This window comes from Bactrocera latifrons, unplaced genomic scaffold (assembly GCF_001853355.1).
Source record: "Bactrocera latifrons isolate USDA-ARS-PBARC rearing strain unplaced genomic scaffold, ASM185335v1 scaffold_344, whole genome shotgun sequence".
NCBI classification, from domain to species: Eukaryota; Metazoa; Arthropoda; class Insecta; order Diptera; family Tephritidae; genus Bactrocera; species Bactrocera latifrons.
This window is the reverse complement of record NW_017536984.1, coordinates 187,905-197,697: the sequence shown is the minus strand read 5'-3', so window position 1 is coordinate 197,697 and position 9,793 is coordinate 187,905. Positions and strand designations below refer to the sequence as shown.

The 9,793-nt window shown below is 33.1% G+C and overlaps 1 protein-coding gene across 2 annotated transcripts in view; it reads right to left on the bottom strand.

Moving 5' to 3' along the window:
* Window positions 1-9,793, bottom strand: part of LOC108971457 (putative uncharacterized protein DDB_G0277255) — a 65,767-nt gene that overhangs the window by 13,936 nt on the left and 42,038 nt on the right. The window contains exon 1 of one of the 2 annotated variants that reach the window (XM_018937530.1): window positions 2,390-2,415. The exons of the other annotated variant lie outside the window; for it this stretch is intronic. The gene's annotated coding sequence lies outside the window, so the exon portion shown is untranslated. Of the gene's footprint in view, window positions 1-2,389; window positions 2,416-9,793 lie in introns of those variants that run through there. 2 annotated transcript variants of the gene reach the window in all.

Below are 9,793 nucleotides of genomic sequence, written 5' to 3'. Positions count from 1 at the left end.
GGGGATACCGTTTTGAGTCAATTTGGCGCTAACAACTGTTTAAGGTTTTGGAAAAAACGTTGGCACAAGAAAATTGTGACCAAGGAGCATTCCATCCATGAGAATGACATATATTTTAAAGAATAAATTAAGAATTCTCAAATTATTATTTTTTGCTCATAGTACATWTGTATATAATTTTTTTGTATAATTCTCCCAGTCAGATATCAGTAAAAACTAAAATGAAGGTTCGCACATGAACACCAATACTTGCGCTCGGCATTATTTACAGAAAATGGTATGGTATGTATCTACGTCGCTATGAATAAGTTCAAATATATATGTACAAAATACACAATATACTATATACACAAAAAAATATGACAAGAATTATTGATTTTTTAATGTGCATTGGCATTACGAGTGTGCTGTTTCATGTAAAAAATGCAGGACATATTGTAATTTACAACAGGCGATAACAACCGGACTAGTCCCAAAATGACCGGTCTTGTATCAACTGAGGAAATATTTCTTATTGATATGTTGTTTTATTGTATTATTTGATTTATCCATAATTCAATATTTTCTACAAATAAAGGACAAAAAATGTCAAACCAGAGACTGCCATATGCAAATTTGAAATGTTTTAAATTATATTTAATATGCCAAGAATTTATGTATATTTTTTATACGGTTTATTTCAAAATGAGCTTGATGCTCAGTTTTCCTATTTCAAACTGGTACGAGACTGGTGCATTTCCGACCGTAATCTGTAATAATTGTGGAGTATTTTTTATAACTAGTTGATTTGACTGCAAATATCGATATTAATAATAAATAAATTAAAATAAAAAAATTGAAACTTTTGAGTTGAATTATTAAAAAGGTTTAGAATAGAATGTAAAGAAAAAATTGCAGTTCAAATACTTCAAATACAATGTTTTTTAAGAGGGTACCTTATTGTACACACATTGAGACACTTAGCACTTCTGTTTACCAAAGCTGTGGCAGTTGCACAATCTGCACAGAGAAAAGTTAATGAACTGATGACAACTATACGAATACACCACTCAGTGTTCATAGAAATAGGTAGTAAAATATAAAGGATGGCGAGACAAGCATTCGAAAATGGTATCGACTTGCGAAAAAACCGGTTCAAAAACTACGAAAAATTCTGACTCAACTAACCTAAAATAAACCAAAACAGAAAACAGAATCTATGAAAATAGCTTACAAATACACGATTTGCAGAAGCGATTCAAGTTGAATTGAAATGAAAAGAGCAAGCGGACGAAGAAGAACAGAGCGCASCTGAGAATAAGAGCTTAGAACGCATCTTCGTTGAAAATACTGGTAGCTTAGGAAAAAAGTCATGCTAAAAATCTGTGTGTGTGAGATTTTAAAACATATCTATGTGTGTGTATATACGTATATATGTATGAATGTAGGAAATAAATTCGCTCGTACAAAACTTTCGAGATATGGGCTTCGTATAAATGTGTGTGTATGTATGTATGTATGTACGACTAAGAATTTTCAGATGAATGAACTTTAAGCCTTACAAGCTATTAAMAATATCCGAAGGCATACATGTGTATAAATGAGTATGAATGTATAAAATTTAGACTTTATATGTATACATATGTATGTATGTATTAAAGGCCGATGTTCCGTGAAAACAAATTTTCGAACGCGCAGCAACAACAGTAATTTTGGACTAATAAAAGATATACAAAAGATTTATGATATTTAAAAATGGATAATATAAATATTTGGTAGTCGAAAAAGTATTTTTGTATTTCTTATCAAACTTCAATTAATTTTTTTATATTTATACTAATAAATAAACAAATATGTACCACTTTGGTCGACCACTTTTTTCCATTTTAGTGTAAATCGAAATTTCGAAATTTCCAGAACGGAAGTGAGCGAACCGTTGTTGTGATACACCAACTGATACGGCATGGTCTCAGTAAGCTTCACAAATGTCATTGGTGGCTTGCTTGGCATTCTTMMCTTTTTTATACCGAAATTTCAAAATATAGCGAATTKCTTCATTGTTTTACTAATTTTTGACCAGCTGTAGCTTTTTTCAATTTTCCTGAATTTTAATATTTTTGTTTGGTTAAATGAAGATTAAAATCCCACCTTTTCAACATTATATGATATGACACAATGTGATTGGTAGCAGTGGAGATATACGACTGCAACGACATCTATTGACAAAATACGAAAAGACTTTTTCGACTACCCAATATTATCTAATATCTCGCACAATTCGAAGTTGACTTAATATTTAGTCAAATTATAAAACTACTTTTTCATTTGGAGCTTAGCTTTTTCATTTTCCTTGCAGCTTGGGTGTGTACWTGTGGGATCAAAGATTTTTTGTCGGGTTTCTTCTAATTACCTTCGCCTTCCATTCCCTTATGCGAATTGCACCGAATCAAAATTCAGAAAAGTACGTCGAAAGTAGAAATGCTAACGCCAGTCAAGGAACACAATCAATTTCAGCTAAAAGTCCCTTGAAAGTTTCTATTTTTCTATTATAAATGCCACTAATTAAATATATTTTCTTAATAAATAAAAGTTAAATCATTTTATTTAATTACACTACGTTCTCTGGGCTGTATACGTTCTCTTYAACGAATCTATAGTCAACGTAACGACGAAGTTTTGCTTCTCATTCGTTTGGCAATGTGTGAGTGCAGTTAATTTTTTTTATTTATATGTATCTGCGGCCTTCGCTCTGTGTAACGATTTATCATCATGTTTGTTTTGATTCCAACTTTCTATGCAATCGACAAGAGAGAATGTCTAAAATATTCAACAAGAGCTCATGGTTGTGCGGCAATCAGCTGTTGCTGTAAACACAACATGTTGCAAACAGCTGCTCGAACAAACAGTCTGAACGGGAAATAATTGGAACTGCTGTAAAATTGAGGAATTTGTGGGAGCGTAATACAGAAATTATCAAAATTGTTTATGTATATTTTTGTAATATACTATACACATTCATTTAAAAGTAATGACGTCAGTAATGTACTGAATAATAATATTAAGGTATGACATAGGAATTTATCACTAATATGAAAATATTTTCCAAATGGTTGTGACATAGTTTAATGTTTGTCGAAAGATTCTAGTTCTACTGGTTGATGATTGCTTACTTTGGGAAACAWGAATTAGAAAGAGCCTAGATAAAGCTGCCAAGGGCTTATGAATTCACAGATTGTACAATTGTTTTGGAAATGAATAACTGCATTCAATGAATTCATAAATTTAATGTAATCGTTACAAAAACCAATATACAACTAGTTTATTCTTCTTTATATATTTTATTCTTTATAGCAACGCATATTTCCTTTTTAACCTGTTGGACGTCGTAGCAACGGTCTTATCCTCTCGTCCGTGGCCGATTTGCGTACTTCTAAAATCACATCAGTCTAMTCTGTTGTGCTTTGCTCGTGGAATTTCATTCAACAATCCATCAAATTGTCAGCCGTCCGCTATGAGTTTAAAGCTATTTTACGGGAAATCCGTTGCTTTTGGAAAATTATATTTTCTATCTCTTTATATTCAACGAGTTGGTTCACTGTTTTTTCCGAAACCAAAGAAACATACACTCTCTCGTGTATATATATTTTGTGTGGGTGATGCGCGCGCATAGAATACCCGGTCGGAATGGGAATTCAAATTTTTTTCTATTATTTTGACACTTTTACAACATGTTGCTGCTGATTATTATCGCTTTGTTTCCCTAACGGTCATTTGTATCATCTAAAACTAATCGAGATAGATATGGACATATAAAAATGTATAATATAACGGCACGAGTTGAAACTGGGGTGACTGTCTATCCGTCCGTCTGTCTTTGCAAGCTGTAACTTGAGTAAAAATTAAGATATCTTGGTATACATGTCCTTTGGCACCATAAATATTGTACACAGGCGTAATCGGATCGGACACGCCCAAAAAACGTCATTAATCGAACACCTATAAATTGTCATAACTAATCCGGAAAGMAAGATACAAAACTRTAATTTGGTRCAACGAATTRYAATAATAAGTGGATTTGATAGTAATCACGTATCTCCGGACCAATTCGACCAATTTCAACCAAATTTGGTGCACAGATTGCTTTGATATTCCCATGTTCCAGTTTACAAATGAAGTACCCAATTATATAGCGATCTAAAATTTAGAGAAAATTCCCTTCTGAAAATAATATGTCGGTATGTCAAATATTCGTTGAATCGCGTACAACCAATACYCACCTACATTACAGAAAGAGTTTCAAGMYTCCGTAGTCGAARTAGTCTTTTYGTATTTTCATTGGTGGCTTTCGTGGCATTCCTCCCTTTTTATATAAAAATTTCAAAATATAGCGAATTTTTTCATTATTTTCATCCATTTTTTTGGTTAAATGAAGCTTAAAATCTCACCTTTCCAACACTACGTGGTCACAATGTAATTGGTCTATCTATTGACAAAATACGAAAAGACTTTTTCGACTGCCCAATATTTCTTTTAAACTATTTATTTTACAGTATTGGAATGTTAAATACTGTAAAATATAAAAGTTAAGAGATTTTTGAAAAATATCAATGTTAAAAATATAACAAATCCCACGCACAATTCCAACTGGGTCTGCAAAGGCGCATATACGTACACACTTATATATATATGCAAGTGCTCTCGTTAATATAAAAATATGAAAACCACTAAAATGAAAAGTGTATCCACTGATGCTGCAGGAAAAGTGAATTGTTTGGAAAATTACTTTTTTGTTTCATGGCAATATTTGTTGGCCACAGTCGTTTGCACGCACCGCAAGTGTCGTCGCGCTTTTCTGCTGTTTCATTCGAGTGCTGGTCGTAATTTTTAAAGTAGAAGAAAATTTTACATATGTATAAAAATTGTATATTTGAAAATTTGTGCTTGTGTGCAGTAAATTTTTGTAAGGAATTTTTAGCACTATAAAGAAAAATAAGTTTGTTTGCAAGTGAAAAAAAAAGTGAAACTATGAAAATATTAACCGATAGCCCAAGTTGCTAGAGTTTTTTCACATTTATTGTAATTTCAATTATAATAWATAACAATAATAAARTGAAAATATTTAAGAAAGTCATTTTGAAATTATTGTCTTAAAGCTATTGTCAACTAATAATTGTCAGTAAATAAAAGTTTTTGATCATTATTTATGATATTGAAAATAGTGCTTTGCAACTAAGTTAAAATGAAAAATTTCAATATAAAATAGCAAAGGAAAAATTGTCATATGTATATATTATGTATACTATATATATATATGTAAGAGAGCTAAAGTGTAAGAATCATTATAATTTACATCAATATGCGTGTAACTTAGTAAATGTGTGCTTATAAGAAGCTGAAATATATTTTAATGTGTGTATATAACATATATATTATGAGAATTAAAGTATATTTCTAAATGTTCATATATATCCTCAGTGTTTATGTGCGCACAGTGTTATTGAAAAATTAAATAAATTAATTGCAATATAAATATAACATGATGACAATAAATTACCATATAAAATATAACTTATTTGTAAAATATTAATGTTTACTAAAAGCAGTGTTTTTCTTCATACAAATATTGTTACAAGATTTATGGAAGAAAATAGAACAGTTGACTACTATAATATACCAACAAAAGCACCTATAAAAGTAAGAAAGGTAAGMTACTGGAAAAGATAATGACACTTTTTTTGAATGATAATTTTTTTAGCTTATAGCTGTTCTAAAAGAGACAATTTTTTTTTTCTCGTACGAATGGTTATTTTCAGCTTTAGATTTCGAATGTTGGAGGCTTTTTAAATAAAACTCARTGAATTCAGTGGCTTTTTAATATATATATATATGTATAATTTGTAAATAGTAATTAATTTTGTCTGCCAATTGCTTACATGAGACAGCAACTATGCTTACTCTGCCCTCGGACAATATGAAGTTGGTGGTACAGCTTGGTTACTCATACGCCTCGTCGTACTACCTTTGATCATACATAGAGAATATGAATGTAGACATATAAATAATGCTTGTGGGAGTATAAATAATGATTGATTTATGAATTTCATATTTATTATTATGATATATTAGCGCCGGTTGCTTACCTGTTCTGCGTGTCTGTAAATCTACGTTCTCTCACGTGTAAAAGATTTTAGACCAATGGATTTGTGGGCGTAAGCGGTATAGATTGAGTTAAAATTACTTAATAAAAAMTTTCACTAAAGTTAATAGCGCATAAAAAGCTTTATTAATGAGCTACGTTCTTATAATAATTCTTAGTTAATTTCATTGTAGTGAAAATTGAAAATTCACTTTTGTTTACGTTTACTTTTTACACTTAACTCAATAAAAATAAAGCGTGCGTTGGGTGTCGATGATTAGCTGRATAAATTGTTTTCACTAAGCTAAAAATTAGAAGTTTAGAATTATGAACAGTATGCGTTATTAAGAAATCAAAATAGGAAATAAAAAACAATAAGCAGATTATCCAATGGCAATTGGTCTTGCCGCTGCGCCATTGCTGGATTCTCTGGCAGGTGTGCAAATAAATTCTTAAAAGCCATTCCAAATTTATGCAGGTGAACTTGGGAAAAGAAAACAATGACTAATATACATATATTCACAATATAATTATGAATATTTGGTACAAATGAAAGTTGTTGTTTTCTTTCAATTTTTTTTAGATTTACTAAACATTTCAATCACACGGCATTGCTTAGGAATTAAATAGCAAAGGTAGGTCACAGAATATTCCTGATGAAAGTTCAGTTCAACAGYATTTCTTTCTTCTCGTTAGGTWAGGTTAATCTGGTAGGCYATTAAAYCCCGCATATACTAGTTTGWTCCTTTGCGATACCAGATGGAGTTCACTTGCTAAGTGCTAGACGAATGATTTACGATGACTGCGCTTGACGAGAATTTTAGCAGACTCTGCGGCCTCCCTGTCGATATTTCCTTCAGTGTATCATACTGTGGCGACCCCAGATGCCCACAACGTAATCTTGCCTGATCTAGGTATTTCCTGCAGTCTACAAGACTTTTGACGTAATGCACCCGGGTAACTAGTTCCATCGTGTTTTGATTTTCCTTRCCATGCTTCTGTCAAGATCGTCGTATAGACAATTCATGGRTTTCCCAATGTTGATCACGTTTTCGGATGTTAGCATCACACCAGTCTTGGCAGTCTCGTTCACTATTTCATTCATGCCTCGATGCCTTTGTGTCCTGGCACCCAGTAGAAGTGAAATTGCTTACTTTTGGCAACACTTTCCCCTGCTGCCCTGCTTCCCAAAACACTTTTGCCTATATGGGATATGGGGTTACTGCCTTGATTGCTACTTGACTGCCTACGTAGATGTTGACTCTGGATTGAAATATACTGCAGTGGTCCGGCAAATTAAAAGGCTGCAACAGTTCGCTGTCCAAACTACCCCAAGGTGTGGTCCTTGGGAGAGAGTTGTGTCCCATTTCTAGAAGGGAACTGAATTTTGTTCATTGTTGTGAACTCAAATATATCCGTTTTCTCCGGGTTAAACGCAATACCTGCTTGCGATGCCTCGTTCTGGACTGTATTGAGAGTGGTGGTCATAATACTGCCATTGGTCTGTAGACATCTACCAGTTATTAAGATGGCAATGTAGTCCATATATGTCACTACCTTAGCGGCTTTGCCTTCCAYGTTCCGTTTATTCACCACTAATGTCCATAGAAGCGGATATAGCATTTCGCCTTGAGGAGTACCTCTGCCGAATTCCTTGGTTATATTAGCGTCGTCCTATTTTGGTTTTAAGCGTCTAGAGATTCAAAGGCTTCTGATTCAGCATTGTATATCAGGATCAACACGTATGGACTGACTAAATTCGACTTTTTTCGAGAATGAGTCCCTTATTGTTACGTACAGTGTTGAGTCTTGGTGCATATTCTTCTAGTGATAGGGATATGCTATGTAACTATATATGTACCTGATCACCCTCAATACGCTCACCGTTCACCATTCATAAGTAAAGCCCATCGTTCAGGCTTTTTAATCTGCCTGGAGGAAGAAGTATCTTCGCTTCTTTTAATAGGTGATTATTGAAACTGTTATATGGAAAATAGTCCAACACAATTTGTTAGCTTCTCATCCATAACAGCAAGTTCGCAGAAAATCACTTCACAACCTTTATGACTTAGTATGTACTTAATATATCCGTCTGCTATGCAAATGTATATACTCAAACATAATGTTTACTTTCAGTTTATGAGTATTTATTACCAGAACGTGCATGGAAATGATATTTTAAGCTTTAAAATGGAGATTAATAAAAATTGTGAATTATGAATATAAATAATACGAAGTGTGGAAAAGTTAAGTGCGGGTGTAACCGAATATTTTATATACAAGTATATGTACCATTTGATCGACCATTGCCATTTTTCCTCTAGAGCTTTTCTGCTTWCTCRKYGAAAAACTGCGAGAAGTAATTTTCACAAACTTCTCGTGAAGAAAACTTTACTCAATTAAGGGAGTTCTGCTTTGACCGAAACAAATGGTAGTCCGATTTTGCAAGGCTCCATCAAAACTTCCCAGCCAAGCTCTCYCAGTTTTTGCAGAGTCATCAAAGATGTTTGTGATCTAGCGTTGTCCTGATGGAAGACGAAGCTCTTTCTGTTCATCAGTTTTGGCCGTYTTTTTCGATTACTTGCTTCAATCTCAGGTCTGTTGTTGACAGTAAAATGTAGAATAAATCGTTCAACCAGGCTGGAGCGGCTCATATGGGATGATTTCTTTCCTATTCCACTAAACACCAAGCATAACCTTTCGAGGCGTCAATCCTGGCTTTGCGACCATTTGTTGAGCTTTACCACGTTTGGACCATGATCTTTTTCACATATTATTGTCGTACTTGATTCACTTTTCGTCTCCTGTTACCATTCGCTTTATAAATGGTTCGATTTCATTTCGTTTCAGCAAAGAATGGTAGATGTTAATTCGGTCCATTAAATTTTTCACAGACAATTCATGTGGTACCCAAACATCGAGCTTCTTTTTGTAAGCAGCCTTTTTTAAATGGTTCAAAACCGTTTGATAACGAATGTTAAGTTCGTTAGCGATATCATAGCTGCTTATGTGACAGTCCTGGTCRATGTCTTCTATAATTTCAACGACTTTTTCAAAGATAGGTCGACCGGGGCGAGGTGCATATTTCACATCGAAATCAGTGTTTATTTATCCAGCGAAAATCAGCTTCGCCACAACAAAGTGTTAATGCCGCCAATCAAGTATCAAATTAGAAAACATCAGAATGTCGAAATGCGTGTGCCGACTTGAACCACAACAACTGTCAGCGCATATCGGGGCAACATAACGAACAAATAGTTGCGCCGACATGTTTATTTATTTTGTCATTTCATGCCAACAAATACAACTATTTTGTATTACAAATATGTATAATGTAAATAGCAAATTTGAGGTTATGTCTGTTTTGAAATGAGATGCAAAACAGAACAAATTCTCTGTTTTCTACGTTTACCCAAAAACTTTTTGACATGGACGTTATTTGTTTGAGTTTAAAATTTGTTCTATACTTTTAACTCTTTTAGCTTAATGCTTAAAATTATTTATTTGCTCAAAACAGAATGTCATATTTTGACCATAAAATGCTTATGCTTAACGGTTTATTATTAAACATTTGAATCTGGGCTCAGAGATAAACGAAAAACTTGAGACTTACGAATCTAAATCGTTGTTCAAAAACTATTATAGGCTTCAGTTTTAAACAAAAAAATTATTAATTGC